The sequence below is a fragment of the Zalophus californianus genome, chromosome 8 (genome assembly GCF_009762305.2).
Source record: "Zalophus californianus isolate mZalCal1 chromosome 8, mZalCal1.pri.v2, whole genome shotgun sequence".
NCBI classification, from domain to species: Eukaryota; Metazoa; Chordata; class Mammalia; order Carnivora; family Otariidae; genus Zalophus; species Zalophus californianus.
In genome coordinates this window covers 62627920-62645582 of record NC_045602.1, presented here as the reverse complement: position 1 = coordinate 62645582, position 17663 = coordinate 62627920, and the positions used below count along the sequence as shown (strand labels likewise).

At 41.8% G+C, this 17663-nt stretch overlaps 1 long non-coding RNA gene and 1 other non-coding gene across 2 annotated transcripts; both read left to right on the top strand.

The window, feature by feature from the left end:
* The first annotated feature begins 661 nt into the window (after positions 1 to 661).
* Positions 662 to 17435, top strand: LOC113937745. Its single transcript, XR_003524705.1, has 3 exons — positions 662 to 796; positions 3684 to 3805; positions 16187 to 17435. It is a non-coding gene; the product is annotated as an uncharacterized LOC113937745 (long non-coding RNA).
* LOC113938774 lies at positions 8250 to 8358 on the top strand. Its single transcript, XR_003524981.1, has one exon. It is a non-coding gene; the product is annotated as a U6 spliceosomal RNA (small nuclear RNA).
* Positions 17436 to 17663: the final 228 nt, after the last annotated feature.

Below are 17663 nucleotides of genomic sequence, written 5' to 3'. Positions count from 1 at the left end.
ACATAAGCAAGACCCACAGCATATTTAAAGTCTGTTCTTATCAAGTCTGCCAACATTTAATTACCCAATGCAAGTTAGTCACATAGCTAAGCCTAATGTCAGTTGGGTGGGGGTCATTTTCTACCTGTAGTTACGTGGCATGCATGTTATAGCAGGGTGGGAATTAAAAATTGAGAACAGTTTGATCTAGCACACATGCCAACAAGAAAATATCAACTAGTATAAACGCTGTTAAGAAAATAGAGCAGAGTCATGTTTAGAGAATGCCCAGAAAACTGTTAAGAATAGTCTCCTGGAGATGACATTTACACTGAGGCTGAATGTCTCCCAGCCTGAAGGAATAGATGGCGTAAAGACCTGGATGCAAGGATAAGCTGAGGGTGATGGGGGAACTGAAATAAGACCATGCGGAGGATGGTAGGAGATGAAATCAATGAAGCAGGTAAAGACCACGTTATTTAGACCTCTGTTATAATTACTATTATATGCAATATCATTCTGGACATTTCAGAGGATTATTTACCAAATGCTGAAAAATAATTGTGAGTTTTACTGGCTGTCATGATAACCCATGAGTTCAACCAGTCGGGAAATTTTTATACGAATTGAATTGTATAACCAATTCCAAATAATTTACCCTTTTGCCAGTTCTTATAACCTGCGAAGTGTTGGCCTACTAAGTTGTTTCAATGGGAATACCTGAAGATACAAAGGATTCTTGACTAGAGAGGGACCAGCTAAAATACTCAGAGAAAATGGTGGCCTCTGAAACTACTTGGATTCTTAAAAACTCCAGGTATTTATTTCCCCGTGAGCTTCTTAGAGCTAAATGGAGATATAAAGGCACTGGAGCCTCCGTTCTCCCCTTACTCTCACTCTTGGGAAAAACCTCTTATTCTTTTGCTCTCCAGAGGGTTTTCTAGAGCTGAAATAGCAACAGCTCCGATTGCTGGTGATATCTCCTCCTGGGGAAGTTATGTGCTGGCGTGCCAGACAGGGTGGTCAGCTGAGGTGTAAAACCCTGGAGGTATAGCCCCTGCCCTTGAGAAGTTCATGACTGATGAGGGTGAAGAATGACTTTCTATGGGGCATACTCATGACCACAGAGAGTGTGGTTACATGCAAAGTTGGTTTTAAGTAGCTCAGAATCTCACTAAATCAAAACCTCAAAGATGCTAAACACTCTGCCCAAAATCATGAGGTCTTGAGCACTTTCTAGAAATGACCATTGACCTTTGTCCTATGTGAAAACTTTTGTTAAAAATTGGTATTTAATTAACCAGATTTTCCTTTGTCCTCGTCTTTCTGTAGACTTGAGGGAAAGAGAACTATTCTTTTTTCAAATACATGAAAAAAGTAAATGAAAACCAGCAACAGGGAGAAGCTACTGCTGTCCCTGGGTTATAATGACACCTCCACAGGTGTGCCCTTGACTTCTTTTAAGAACGACCAGCTAAAGAGGTAAACTACACAGGTATAAATTTTCACCGCAGCATCTTTTGGCAAGAAAGGGGCCATGTCTAGATGAATCAGAATATGCTGGCTGGCAGAGCTCAGACACAATAATGTAGTTTTTCAGGAGAAATAAATGCGACAGTGTATCTCACACACGTTTGTTTGTCAGACTTCAGAGCACTGGGCAGAGATCAGTTAAGCATCGCCACCTGTCTCATAGGTGGCGCCTCATTTTCAGGTGGGTCTCTGAGGTCATTAGCCCTGAGGCTGAGACAGCCCCTCCTCAGTTCAGCTCCTGTGCTACAAGATAGGACAGGAATCCCGCAGCAGGAGGACCCGGGTCCTGGCTCCTAAGCATCCCCGCGGGACTCCAGCTGCCAGCACCGCCCAAAGAAGACAGCATGCCGCCTGGCCTGCAGAAAGCTCCCAGCCCAGGAGAGTGGCAGGTTAAAAGCCTATGGGATGGTTCAATCAAAGGCATTGCCTTCCTCTGTCCTGTGCCGCTGTTGTACATTGGAACGCATGCTGCTAGGAGACAAACAGGACACACGTTTATTTTCAAGCGGAGGACTTTGGAACCACTTGGGAAGAATATTCTTGATTGAGAACCAAAACATTCCATGATGCTTAACAAACCTGCAAATTGAAAAATCAGCATCGGCCTGTGCAGCCAGGAGGCAAGAGAAGGACCTATACCCTGAAAAAAAAAATTCAAAATATTCCTTAAATGATATTTGTGTGCATTTGCAAAATTACCGCTTTCTGAATCAAAGTCTCAAGCTGTTTTCGCCTGAGAACATATGGTGTTCCGTGAGACAATATCTCGGCTGCCGCCGCCCATGACATACCCTGCCGCATTGCATAATGGACGGTCCCGCGAAGAAGGCGCTGCAGCTCAGTCAATGCCCCTGTAATAATATTTTAAAATAAATGATATGCATCATTAAATCACCGAGGATGACTAACTCAATTTTAGAAAACCCACAACTCCAGCAATCATAGTTACAGCTCTGATTTGAATATTTTCACTTTCACCTGAGCAGCCAGTGGGAGCCAGTCAAGCAGATTCGCATCCAGACTGTACTCTCAAAGGAGCAAGAAGGAACCTGTGATTATGTAGTTACAGTAACGTCGGCTCCATGCCTGCCGTCCGCCTGGGCTTTTTACACTTTTGCTTCCTCCCTTCTTGCCTTCTTATTTACATATCACAGGCATCCTCTTTGTAAAGTTATTTTAAATAATTTATTAGATTGATCTTTTTAAAATTCTACCTTGGCTAAATGTCATAAGGAGAGGGGAAAAAAAAGTCTTCTAAACTTATTTAGAGGTTTCTACTGGAGTAGGCCAGTTACCTGCTTCACTGCTGATATTCTAAAAATACCTCCATGTCCGTACTATTATCCATTCTTCACGTCCAATTGCTCTGTTATGGTAATAGTCAGAAGCACACCATGCAGTAATTACTTACAGCTGACTGAAGAAAAGAATATTCAACTCCCCCACTGTTCCACTAGAAGGTCTTTATGCACTATTAACTCATTCCTGTTTATTAATACTCTACTGGTAATTCAGACTGCTGCCTCTCAGGTTTGTAATAGGAGGACTATTAAACAGCAATTACTGACCATATGGGTTGGCGAATATTTGTTGTTTTTTTTGGTGGGCATCCCCCCCCCCTTCCGACTTGTTTTTTAAGAAGCCATATTACAACATAGTAAAAGTAACATCACATCTGCATGAGATTAACAGGCTTGGCAATATTTCTCCCTTAGAAAATGCAAATTTATTCCCAGATTATCATTACTGGCTTAGGAGACCGAGATCATGGGAGAAAGAGGAAAGTGGGGAAAGATTGTGCGAGTGTAGGAAGACCCCTACTTTGGGTATGTCGGCTCTTACCTTCTCTATGTCGCCCCATAGGCTGTTTTCTCTTCCTGCCTTTGAGAGACACTGACCCGCCCTCAACTTCTGAAAAAAATAAGCATATTTATTGAGGAATCCAAATCGAATACCATTTTCCCTTTCAAGTTCCCCCAAGCATTTGGAAGTAGCCGCTTTAAGATTTAGCGTTTGGTAAATGCATCCCCCAAAGAGCACGTATGTATAGGACCCTGGGAGATGGCGAAAGGCCCCTCCTGGGAGAGGGATGGCATGAGTAATGGGTTCAAGTGGGGCAGGCAGGTGGTAAACGATGATTATGGTAATAATAACGCATGCCTCTCTCACAGGTAGTGAGCTCCAAGCACGTGGCAAGCATTAAACGCATTGAAATGGAGATGCATCTTTGAGATAAATAGGAGCCCAGGAGCTGCTTTCCGTGGAGGAGCTGAGGGATTGAGATCCGGAGCAGGTGAGGCACTTGGTGGGCCACCTCCACTGAGGCAGTGGCAGAGACTGCCTGCCGCACTGCGCTCTCCACACCGCCGGCTTTGGCTCCAGAGCGGCCAGCCCCCTTAGTGCTCCTTGGGGCTTCTCTTTCCACTCTCTCCCCATTCCCATAAGGATCATTCTCTGGGTCCAAACTCTTTTAGTCCATCAACAAACAGGTCAGCCCTCTAAAAATGCTAGCTTGCCCTTTTCATTCTGCCAAGTAAATCTAGTGTTTACCGTTGGCAGGTGATCTGAGCTGGCTTAGCACTCTTCCTTTGTTACCTGCTGGTGTTACCTGTGGGAGGCCCTTCTCTCAGACACACTCTAAATCCTTGAAGATAGGGCCCATGTTCTTTGAACTTTTCCTCTGTTTATCCCTGTGCCTCATTCGGTAATGGACACCCAGTTGGTGTTAAGCAGGGATTGGAAGAATTCAATGGAGATATGTAAGGGCAAGAAAGGACACCAGTCCCTATGTTTCCCTACTCTATGGAGAAGTAGGAGTTACAGTTTCTGTGTGAAGTATGGAAAAATAAACAGAAAATAACACAAATAAACAGCAACAAAAAACAAAAGGACAACTATCAGCCCCTTGGTACATAACAGTACCAAGCGAATACCTAACATATAATTGATGTTCAATGAAATGAATTCAATTAAATCAGATCAGAGCTTCTTCACAGTGGGTCTAAGCCCTAGGGAAAACTACAAGGCATTTACTTCATCCATGACCTGATTTGAACTAGAATTCTGGATTGCTTTATGGCCTGGAGGATCCTCAAGGGGAAGGGGTGTTTCTCGAAGAACCTCTCTGGTGGGCTCCTTTAAAAACACAGACTGATCCCAGGCCGGATCAGACCTACTTGGGATGATTTGAACAGCACCCTAGGCTCAGCCTGCCCACAAATGTCTAATAGATTAAAGGACCTGGTAGGCACCTTAGACATTAGCTACTCCAGTGGATTTCCACAGTAATTTTGTTTTTATTACTATTGTTTTTAAAGCAGAATTTATTTTTTTCCGATTAAGCATAATGCAGGATACTGACCCAGGTGAAGACAGAACAGCTGTGAAGTCAGGTCGGGAGGCGTGGACGCCCAGTGTGATAACGCAGCTGATAAAGCTACAGAGACGCTCCTAGGAGACTCTACTGTACCTCTATGAAACTATCTGAGCACTGTATGGAAAGCATTTTTCTAATCCCAGCCCCCTTTTGAGTCAAGTGTGTAGACTGAATACCTAATTTCAAATCCACACAGTTGAACAACAGCAGGATTATCTCTGGAATCCAATCTCTTGGCTAATTAGCCAAGTTTTTGTTTGTGTTTTTGTTTTTGTTTTTGTTTTTTTCCTGTATCACCTACCTGTGCTGGTGGGTTATGTTTTTGTGACCTACAGGCCACTGTTAATAGGTACATGTGGGACACTGGGAGGACCAGTACATTGGGCCTCCTCTCGCACGGAGCTGAGACAGGTCTGAAGTCTGATGAGTCAAGGTGAATTGGATGGAGTAAGCAGAAGCCCTTGACGATCCTAAATGCCACACACATGTGGGGCCGAGGCGGTTCTTTCCCACCTGGCCACTCCTGCACTTCGTGGTTGAGTCTCAGCTCTGGCTGCAGCTCATTTGGGTATCGCACGTGTGTCTGGGCTGGATCAAACGCATGGACCCATCTCAGTCCAGCCTGAGCTGAGTGGAACTGCCACAGGGACTTGCTCAGGATGCTGGAAATTCTGCTCCTGCTCACAGCACAGAATACGTTGTGCTGTCATCTTTTATAGTGTTTAAAAATGGGGTGGGGTGGGAGTGTCCCTATTGCACACTGTCCTTTCATCCTTTCACTGACAGAGGCACCAGGGTATAGGAAACAATACAACATGGGGACTCAGGGGGTCTGGATTCCAGACCAGATTTTTCACCAGTTCAGCTGTGTGTCGTGGGGCCATAGCATTTAACCTCTCTGTACCCCCATGCCCTCATCCCCAAAGTCATGGCCTCTGGCCCAGATGTGCGTCTAAAATATCTTTGGCTTTACTGGGCCATCAGAAAAATATAATGGTCTCTATATAGTAACTCTGAGTTAAATTGTATTAAAACAAAACACATGATTATAAATAGTCCCATTATGAATAAAATGCTCATATATGCCAAGAATTTTAAATTAGGCTGCATGACAAAAACATTTATTTCTGATATCAGTGAAAACTCGAGATAAGTCAGTAAAGATGGTATTAAGCCTTGTAAATATCATCCAACTGTGACTTGGAGCTGTGGAACTCTCCCCGTGGGTGAGAACATCTGGGCAGTCTGTTGGCTTCATTGCAGGCATTCACTTATTCCGTACATCCTCACTTTGTTCTTACCATGTCTCCTTATTCAATTAATAGACATATATTAAGCTGATGCCATTGATTCATTCAGTAAGTGTTATTCAGTGCATCTTTAAGGAGAAACCTGCTACATGTGTAGCACTGTTTTCACTGTTAAAAAGAATAATAACAACAATACTAATAGTAAAAAGGTAAGTCCCTGATGGTGAAGAGCTAATACTCTCATTCAGAAGGGAAAATGTATATGCTAAAAAGATAAATAACCGTACATGACAGTGATAATAAGAGTCCAAGAGAAGTATAAAAGCTGTAAGGTTTGGGAGTATGGGGGACTGGTTACGTGGCTAGTGTGCACCGGGAGGCTTCTAGCAGGCCTGGGCTGTTCCTTGAAACGTGATGATATGAGCACAGGGGGAGAGGATGAGAGCGGTCACTTCGGTAAGGGAACAGTAGGTGCAAAAGCAGGGACTTGGATAAGATGAAGACGTGTGTGAATTTAGTAACAAGTCCAGGTCCATCTGGAGAAAAGGGTTTCGGTAAGAGACTCGTGGAAGCAGTGAGTGCGGAGTCTTCCATTTTAGAGAAGTACGGAAAGTCAGGGGAAGGATTTTGGCCATTATATCATAGGCAGAGAGATTTTTCTTTTTCTTTTTTAAGGTGTTTTGATTAATGGAAATGTTTTTATTAGTGAAATCACAGAAGAGTCCTAAGGACCAACATGGAAAGAAAAAGGGAGACTGCAGAAAATCACTGGGGGAGCAGGGGAGACAAGAGAGGCGTTAAAACATCAGAAAACATGACTGAGGCCACAGAGCTTGGAGGGACCATGAGGGAGGCAGAGACTAGACGGGGGCCTCCATTTCGGGGTTCGGCTTCTTCTGCTCTGGATTCTGTGGGCTACAAGGTAGTGTGCAGTACAAAAGGAAATGTCTGGAGGAGGGTACTGGGGGAAGGAAGAATAAAAGGAAGAAATGGGGAGAAGATAGATGGAGACAGAGATCAGACAAGAGTGAGGGATGAGAGGAACCAAGAGCACATGGTTAATGAGGTGGAAGACAAAGGAAACTAATCAAAATTATTATGTGGCAGGTTGGAGTTCAACTCATAGATTCAGGTGTGCAAGTACATATAGCCATTCTTGTGTGAATTTTTCTCCTATTTCGAGGCCTTGTTTTGCAGGAGGGAGTCATGTCAACCCAGTCTCTGGAGCTTCCTCCCATCAAATCCCTGAGATTGTCTCTCATCATAGTACCGAGGTGATGGAGGTGGCTGGAAGGGGTGGGGTGTGTGCCCTTGGTTGCCATCTGTCTGCTGGGCACGTGTCAGTACTGCCACAGTCACCAAACCATACGGATCACCTCTGAGGCAAGCTGCCTTCAGGGCCTCCCAGGGCCGCTTCCGTGCTCTTCTCCTCCACTACAGGATCACGGTGCTTGTTCCATGCTGGGGGTGGGGAAGTCCACCAGCCCATCGGCCTGGAAGGACCATGCAGTGCCATCTTCTTAACAGAGTTCCTGTATCACTGGCTGGGTGCTCCTTGCTTTCGCAAAACAAAGGTATCTGAGGTTCCGCCCCCTGCCTTCTCCCCACCCCCAGAGACCCAACCCCACAGTAGGACCGACCTGTTTCTAGATCTTCCCCCCCTCTACTCCAACTTTCCTCCCCTCCCTCCCCCACAAATGCAGACAGTTGTCTCTATTCTTGACGGCATCCCATCTAGGATGACGCTCAAACATTTACGGGCAGGAAAAATGACAAAGCGGGTTATGTGACTTACTTAAGGTCACCCATCTTGTTAGTGAAAAAAATGAGTAGAAATGAAAATATGCTAGCTTGACTACCTTTTTCTTTTCCTTCCTGCCTCCTTTCCTTTTCTCTCTGTTTTTCTCTTTCTTTCCTTGTTACTTTCTTTCTCTTCTTCTTTCTCTTCTTTCCTCCCGGTCTCCAAGAGGACTTAAAATGTGCCAGGTGGTATATAGGTACTGGGTATATCATCCTGAACAAATGAAACATACTGCTTTCATGAACTGCCATTCTAGTAGGGGAGATGGACATTGAACACATGCACACACAGACAATTTAAATTGTGGTCAGTACTCTTCTCACTCTGGCAGCACATATACTAAAATTGGAATGATACAGAGATAAGCATGGCCCCTGTGCAAGGATGACAGGCAAATTCATGAAGTGTTCCATATTTCTTAGAGAACAAACTGATGGTTACCAGAAGGGAGGTGGGCAGGGGGATGGATTGAATAGAGGATGGGAATTAAGGAGCGCACTTGTGATGAGCAGCGGGTGATGTATGGAAGTGTTGAATCACTGTATTGTACACCTGAAACTAATATAGCACTGTATGTTAACTAACTGGAATTTAAATAAAAACTTAAATAATTCGTAATAAGCACTATGGGTTCTATGGGAAAACTCTAGGGAGGATTAATTTAGGTTAGGCAACCAAGGAAGATCTTTCAGAGGAAGACATATTTGAGCTGAGAACTCGAAGGCAAGCATGGGAGCATTGCAGGTAGAGAGGACGGCGTAGGCAAAGACTTGGTATGTTCACAGAGCTCAAAAACATTTGTGTGACAGAAGTACTCCAAAAAGGGAAAAGGGAACAAGATGTGGTTGGAGAAACAGACAGGATCAAAGTCTATAGGGCTATGTCAGGCAAGTTAAGAAATTTGGATTTTATTTTAAGCTTAATAGAAAATAAACTTAGGCAGTGGAATGACATAATCTGATTAACATTTTAAAAAGTATTCTGGCTGCACTGTGGAAAATGGGTTGAAGTGAGGAAGTTTGGAAAAGAAGAAAGTCGTGGGAGTTGGGGGCTCTTCAGGCGGTCCTGGGGAGAGATGATGTGGCTTTGGAGCAGAGTCCTCCAAGTGCAGGTGGAAAGAAATGGAAGAATCAGGTCATGTTTTGGAGGAAGAGTTGTCAAATTATTGGATTTTAAGTGTTAGGGGAACAAATGTCCCCAGTTGCAGACATGAATGACTGGTTGTATGTGGTTCTATTTACTGATGAGAAAGACTATGAAAAGGACAGTTTTGGACAGGAAGATTTTTTTTTTTTTTAAGACTTTATTTCTTTATTTTGAGGTGGTGGGAGGGGCAGAAGGAGAGGGAGAGAGAGAATCCCAAGCAGATTCTGCACTGAGCACGGAGCCCAATGTGGAGCTTGTGCTCACGACCCGGAGATCATGACCTGAACCAAAACCAAGAGTTAGACGCCCAACAAGCTGAGCCACCCAGGTGCCCCTGGTCAGGAAGATTTCTGGTTCCCTGCAAGAAGATATTTCATCTTGTGGTGGTGTGACCATAGCAGACAATGTATAGACTAACTCAGTGTTTCCAATTCCTGAGCATGAGAAAGAAAACGTTTACCAGCCTTGACATAAATTGTAATCTTTTAAACATTTCAAGAAAATGAATTTTAAGGAAAATATGTCATTTTCTGTCCAACTCATGTGACCGTCCCACCTCTTTCTGTCGTAATTTTGGAGGCAGTCTTTTCTAGATGGCACAGCTGCAAGACGGTGGAGGCTTTTCAGCCTGGGTCCCTGAGCGACTGCCTTAGAGCTCTCTGCTCACCCTCAGTGTATCCTTCATATGAGTCAGGATATGCTGAGATTGTGAGAACTGATGGCTAACTCTTCAGGAATTTTCTGAGTTGCTGATTAGGTACAACCACTATTAAAAAGTAAATAAGGAAAACTTAGAGAAATCATGTTACAAAGAAAGGTAATATATATTCAACACTTCTCCCTTCCCAATTATCTTACCACATTCATCTGTACTCTCGAGATGTTTAGGTCAATTGTATCCTGCGCTAAAATACTACAGGATGGTGCGATACTGTTCATCTCTTTCCCACTTTGTGCTCAATAGCATCATGTTGGGACCCTGAACTCAGCCATGGTGGGAGTATTTGTACCTTGAAAATGAGCACATGCTGCAAATCAGGGCTTGGTAAATTGTTGATTTGAAAACTTATGAAAATGGTGGGAGAAATGTCAATCATACAGATTAAAGGTATCTTGGGTTTATAGCTGTTACATTGTGAACAGCATAAAAAGTTAAGAAAACATTCAAAGTGATTATCTAATCAGCAAAGAAGTTGCCGATATCATTGATGGAGGGAAGTTCCAGCACTGGTCTTTGCAGTTTCACTTTTGTCTAACTTGTCAATGTAAAAACGTTAGTGAATCAGAGATTGAATAAACAAGTGTGGGGGTTTTTTCAATGGCAAAAGTGAGTGGTGCATTTCTACACTATCTATAGGCAATCTTTATAGCCATGGTTTTGTTTTTTTTTGTTTGTTTGTTTTGTTTTTTTTAATATGGGGTAACATAATGGCCTCAGCAAAATCCTGTGCTGAGACACCAGTAAAGCTATATGAATTCAGGGTAAAGAAGGAAGACCTCCCTCTCTCTTTTAGACCCTGCATCTAACTCATGTTGTTCCTTCTGCATCCTATAACTCTCTCTACTTTGTCGTCCATGCTGTCTGCTGACATTGCCCTAGTTGAGCTCTTTGTCATAGTTTTCTGAGCTCAAAATAGTTCCAGTGTGTCCCTCTAGGTCTTCTGCTACATTAATGCTAGAAGTATTTACTTTAAAATGATGAAACCAGATTCAGGTACTCCAGAAGACGTGGTATAGGCATACAGTGGAATATTATTCAGCCACGAGAAAGAGGGAATTCTGCTGTTTGCAGCAACTTGGATGGACTTTAAGGGCATTAAGTTGAGTGAAATAAGTCAGAGAAAGACAAACACTATATGATATCACTTACATGTAGAATATAAAAGAGCCAAACTTAGAAAAACTGAGTAGAGTGGTAATTACCAGGGGTTGGGGAACATGGGGAGATATCAGTCATAGGTCATAAACTTCTAGTTACAAGGTTAAGTTTGGGGATCTAATGTACAGTATGGTGACTGTAGCTAGTAGTACTGTATCATGTACTTGAATGTTACAAAGACAGTAGATCTTAAATGTTCTTACCACGAAAAGAAAATGGTAATTATGGGACACAATGGAGGGAGTAGCTAATACTATGGTGGTAGTTATTTTACAATTTATAAATATATCAAATCAACACATTGTAAAACTTAAACTTATACAAAGTTAAATTTCAATTACATCTCAATAAAGCTAGCAAAAGTAAATTTAAAAAAAATAAATACTGGTCTTCATTGTCCAAAAGACAGTATCTGGACATTTTAGTATGTGTACAAGGCCGTTGACTGGGTGTCCCTATCCTGCTTTCAAACCTTAACTCCCATTTCTCTCTCACTCCCCTCACACAGCCACGTCACCACGTGCTGGTTGCTGAATATGCCACACACTTTCAAATGTCCATGACCTGCCCCACTTTTCTACCTGTGATATCATTGTTTCAAAGCCTGGTCAAATGTTACACTCTCAGTAAGCTTTCTTCAGTCTCCCCAAATCGTGGTCCTGCCAGTGTGCCCCTCTCTCAATCAGCACATTGTCTTATCATCACTCAGGTAGGTGTCTGACCTGTCCACAAGCCTTGAGGGCAGGCACCTCAAACCCCCCAGTGCTCAGCACAAAGCAGGCACCCAAAAGTTTTTTGGGTATTTTTCTTTACAAGTGATTCTCATGGACTTAGAACACTTCTCTGATGTCATCCACAGCCCTGAAATGAAGTACAGTTTATTGAAAAGCCCAGAACCCCAGATCAACTAGCTAAGTAGTGGTTTGCCTAAAATGAACTGCACACGTGGCAACTTTTCCAAGTTCTTCATCCCAAGTTGGCCACAATACACCAGTGACTTATCTGAAAACATGTCACAGGACACACTTGAAGACTTTCTCTTCATGCCAGGAGGCTCCCACCATATAGGCTTGATGAACATTCTCATATGCATTTGTCTAGTTATATGCTAAACAGTTGCTACATTAATTTGCAATTTAGATAACTTACTTTAATGTTATGTTTATTGCTGTTTTACTGTTTAAAAAAGTAGTAGGTCCAGAAGGATCCCTGGGCATCAGAGCTCAATGCTCTACAGTCCATAAAAAGTAAGTGGCATCATAAGAGTGTTATTATATCCAGGATCTCTGCACACTGATATATGTTCCTCCACACTCGTGCATAAAGTCTAAGTTTCCAAGCATGCGGTATTAGGTAGTTAAAGCACAACGATGTTAAGTTGTGAAAAAGTTGACTCATATAGCCATGCAATAATCACTAACCCAAGACTAGAATTAAGTGGAAGTAGACAGAATGGGTTTTGTTCCCGTGTATTGGCTGGATGACTTGTACATCCCTTACTGTTTATGGGCTAAATTGTATCCTCCCAAAATTCATTTGTTGAAGTCCTAACCCCCAGCACCTCAGAATGTAATTGTATTTGGAGACAGAGCCTTTAAAATGAGATCACCAGGTTGGGCCCTGATCCAATATGATTTCTGTCCTTAAAAGAAGAGATTAGGATACAGGCATACTCAAAGAGGGAAGAGCTTTTTTTGACACTGGGAGAAGTTGGCCATCTATAAGCCAAGGAGAAAGGCCTGGAACAGACCCTTTCCTCATGGCTCAGAAGTGGCTAACCCTTCCAACAATATGATATTGGACTTCTAGCCTCCAGAATTGTGAGAAAATAAGTTTCTGTTTCTTCAGCTTCCCAGACTGCCTAGCAAATATAGGCCAACCCATGCTAAATAGTCTTTAGAAAAGACTAGAGGTTCAAGAGTATCATTGCATGATTATCACAACTGATTCCCATGGCCCAAGATTCAGAGCCTGTTCCTTTAGAAAAGATGTGAAATCATTGCTAAATCTTGCTTTGAAGACGTAGAAGAAATGGAAATGATTGTTATTTTTCCCTCTACTCTAGAAACCCCATTGAATCCCATTAAGAGACAAGTTCAGCTATTATAATAGAAAACTATGTGAAATGGCCTTTTCTAGAATAGGAGATGTCAGTGCTTTGAGGATGGATGGCATCAAGATGACTATATATTTTGTGGCCTATAGATTAGATAGCAAGTGGATAAATCAGGAATCTTGTATAAGAAATGTGTTTACAACATCCAAGCTTGTTCTTACTTAGTAATAATGATTTTTCTAACCAAATAAGGCCCAAACTTGTTATTAATATTGATCACAGGACACTTGTAAATTTTCAGCCACATTTTGGCCTCTTGCCTACATTTGATCCCTCTGATAAATAAGGTGCATTTTCCCCCATGCAATAGAAATAAATAGGTCCCCAGTAACTGTTGACATTTGCCATAGATCAAATAACAATTTGGAGCTGGAGGAATGACTGGAAACTTCACCTCTGTAACAATCATTGAGATCTAGGGAGAGACAAGAGCTGCCTCACAGTCCTTTACACATGTTGATTCATTCCAGTTTGGGTTGTTTTCACTGTAAAATTTAGAAAGGCAGTGTGTAAAATGGTCCCTGGGCCTTGGTGAGATTTCTCAAAAGCAGTCTGAGGTCCACGTGAGCAGTTAGGATGAGAATAACCATCAGTGTTTCACAGTATGTGCTCACTCCAACATCCCAATTCCTATTTGGTCTCCCAATTTGGGACAGTTTGACATCCTAACGGAAGGTAGTTTAGTCACCTTGGTAAATGACTTCATGTAGGTTATTCTTCCTGGATGTAGTTCTACCAAGCAAAGAAAACAAACCTGAACAAAAACAATGCTGGAGCAGGTGTTCTAGCTGTTGGAGAGGAGTCTTTAGCGTGACATTACTCAATCACTTTGTTTCTCTTATAATAATATATTATTTATTAGAAGCGTTGCTTTTTTTCTGTCTGTATCACTTTTTATAAATCTCACATCTAACATCTAATATTCCGCTTTGGGTGTGCCACAGGCAGAAGCAAGTTATGTTTGCAGAAGGTGAGCCAGAGAAATTGTAATCCTGTTTTGACTAAAGCTCTCTCCTAAGCTTATTTAGAAACCAATATAACATTTAGCAAGACACTGCTGTACTTTTTTGTCTTTTATTTGGGTTTCTCAAATCCAAAATGTTGCATTTTAGAGCTTAGAGGAAATTAAAAACAAAAAACCTATTTCTCATGTCCCTCCATTGAAAAGCATGAAAGGAAAAGTAGCTGCATTAAATGATTCTATGAACACTTTAATAAGCAGACCAGACACAGGTCTTCATGGTAGTGCATTTTCTTGCAGTGTGCAAAGAGCAGTGATACAGTGGAATGCTTTCCCCTCATCCATAGTAGTTGAGAGTAAAAGGGATTCCATTTCCTTAGGTATCTTATTTAGTAAAACTAAACAAAGCTTCCGGATTTAGAGCCTTTAAGTGAAGACAATAGAGTGTGTTAAGTAGCCAGCTAATATTCTGCTAAAAACCCGACAACCCTCAGGGAGGCCTCATAGAGTGTCTATTATTGGATTGTGAGTCTCATCCGACATGTTTTTGATTTGGATAACTCCAATTCTACCCCATTCCCTCGCCATTTCAAGCAGCACTATCACAGTTCAGGCAATCAACAGAGACCTGGAGGAAGAGAACATTAGATCTGCTCTTGGGAACACAGGGGAGACAGCATGTTAAAACTGGGGCATTCGCCTCAAAATTGGGGCATGTGGTGCTCTTACAGAGAAGACTCTCCTCAGAAACTTGCTGTCATTCCCTTGAGACTATATCCAGTTATCTTGGATGTGGCTCTATGAAAATGCTACAGATGCAGCAGGAAAGAGCATTTCTTTTCCTAAGATGATTACTGCCAATAAAGAACTCCTGTCAAATATAAGTAAACTTACCCGAGGAGCTTAATAAGCACAGATTGGTGGAAGGAGAGGGAAGGTGAAACTTGGAAATTTCGCACTTCCTGCATGTTCATCTTCTGTAGTCTGGCTTGGGTGAGTAGGGTCACTTAGAAAGGAAAGTGGGCCAAAAGGAGAGGCAGACAATAAAAAGGGACTTTTTTTTTAATCAGGAAGTTTCCCATATTATTGATAGTGTCATTGTTAGTGTCTAGTGTTTCCACTAGAAACATCAAATATGCAAATAAAAAAGTGGTCATGAATGTAGTCACTTCACAATTAGCCACATTGATGGAAGACAAAAATACCTTAGGGATTTGGGGAAGTAGAGAGAATACATATACTCAGATTATTTTTCATTACCTTAGGCTCCTATTGGCATTAATAATGTTTCACAAGGGCTTAGAATTTAGGGAATAGGCTGAATGAAAATGAACAGGTACAATATAGCAGTGAGTGTGTATGAATGCCATCCAAGGCCAGCATGATTACTGCAGCTTCCACTATAATTAGCACACATTGACTATCCCCTCACAATGTGCCAGGCAAAGCTCTAAGTCCCCTCTGTGATAAGGTATTTAAATCCCCACAACAATGGGAATTGTTATTTCCATTTTACAGCAAGTGGAACCAAAGCACTGAGAGGTTGAGTAACTTGCTCCTAGGACCATGGGACTCACAGCAGAACTAGGATCCAAAGTACATTATTATGCTTCTTCACAAAGATGACTCTATGATGCATCTGTAATGGGAGGACAAAATGGAACTCAGACCTGAATGGAAAACCTACATAGCAAATAGGCTGTACTTGGTTAATTAGCTAGCCTGTAGGGTATTATGTTTTAAGGGTTGCCTAATTGATGGCTTAGGAATAAGTCAATTCTAGAAATAGTTTAGGAATACATAGTTGAACAAATCATGGTATAATACCATGCTCACTCTAATACACAGTATGTTTCAGTTCTGTAGGACCTTGTGGCCAAACGATGTATACTTTGGGTTCTTTCTTTCTGAAGTAAACTAAATGAACTCATGAACAATAAGGCATACTCGGTACTTTTACCCGTGCACACTGATTTGAGTAACATCTCATTGAAGTATTGGGACACTCCATTCTTGAATCTCTAGCTCTCATCCTGACAATTTTTGGATGGGAATTGTATGGAACTCATCCTAAAAATAAATAGTTGTCCTATTTCACCGAAGATATTATTTTACAACTATGTCTAAATGTTATTTGTCTTCTAGAAAACACAGTAAAGAGAAGAGCCCAAGGATTTGAGAGAAGGAACGTGTTGATGGAGGAATAGCTCTCCCAGGGGAAATGAAAGGACTTTCTCATCCGTGGTTCACCTGAATGTGCAGCGTCCAGTGAAAGTGACAAGAGAGTATGTTGTTTGTGAAATGTGCACCTGCAGTGACATCCTCACCTTTCCAGCACTGATGCCACTGTAGACGTTTTTCCAGCCCTCTTTATACTCTTCAGACAGCGTGATCTACCTTGGCAGGCCTTTTTCCTAAATTTTAACCCTCAAAGATGCTAAGATGGGGCTACACATATGGTATGAACAGAATGAATGGAAGCAACTCAGTGCAAAGAGAAGCATTTATTTAACCTCAGGAAGAGAGACAAATAGGCCCTTCTTAAATTGGTATAGAACTATTGGGTTGTTCTTTATGTGATTGTTCCTTCTTAATTTTAGTAAAATATTTCAGTTTGGGGGAAATACCTTTCCTAGCTAATAAGATATAAAAAGAGAACACTTCAAATATTTGCAACTCTTCCTCTAGAATTTCATGCTAATTTGGCCTCTCTCCCTCCTCCATTTCTTTCTATGCAAATCATTCTTGTATATTTCTTCCAATGTATTTTTCATGAAGAAAACATAGTAGAAAGTCAAAGGTAAGCAGAACAGATCAAGGCAGAGCTTCACCTTTCTCCAAGAAGTCTTCCAGACTTCTTTAGATGTAATGCTCTTGAAGGCAAGAAATGTGTCAATTTTATCTCTGTTGGTATCTGGCACATATAGGTACACAGTAAATTATCTGACTCTATCAATAAATGAGCAAACAAGAATGGATGAAGAAAGGAGATGTTTTTCTAAGGCTCTCAAAGATGATTTATAGAACATTTTGGAAATGGGCCCACTTTGTTTCCAAAGGAAATTTTACTTTCAAATTAAAAAAAAAAATTTACCCAAATGAGATTTTGGGGGATTTCATGTGATTAACTCTTTACATTATCTTGTAGTAATTATACAGAAATCTCTATTTATGTAAACATGGTGAATGCATCATAACACTAGAATAAGTGTACAAATACTGCATGTCAAATTAGGTTATAATCACTTTCAAGGGACGTGATTTCCTAGTTAAACAGATTCGTTTACATCTTGTGAAATAAAAAATAAGTGAAAATAACTATATAAAATCAGGCTTACAGCTGGACAGATCTTCTTGGCAATGGTCCAGGCACTGAGCGGGGAAAGCCCCTCCAGCTGAGGGATGCTCAGGATGCCCAAGATGACTGCAGGCTCGGCCTGGAGAGGGGCCTTCAGCTGCTGTCCTGACTGCTCTGGGTCTCTGGCTATCTGTGGGGAGATGGGCTGTCTTCACATTTCAGATGAGACTCTCCGCTCAAGGGGTTTGGGGAGGGTTTGGGGGGGAATGGAAACTTGCTTAGTGGAGGAGAAAAAGCCAGTTCAACATATCACCCTTAGGGAAA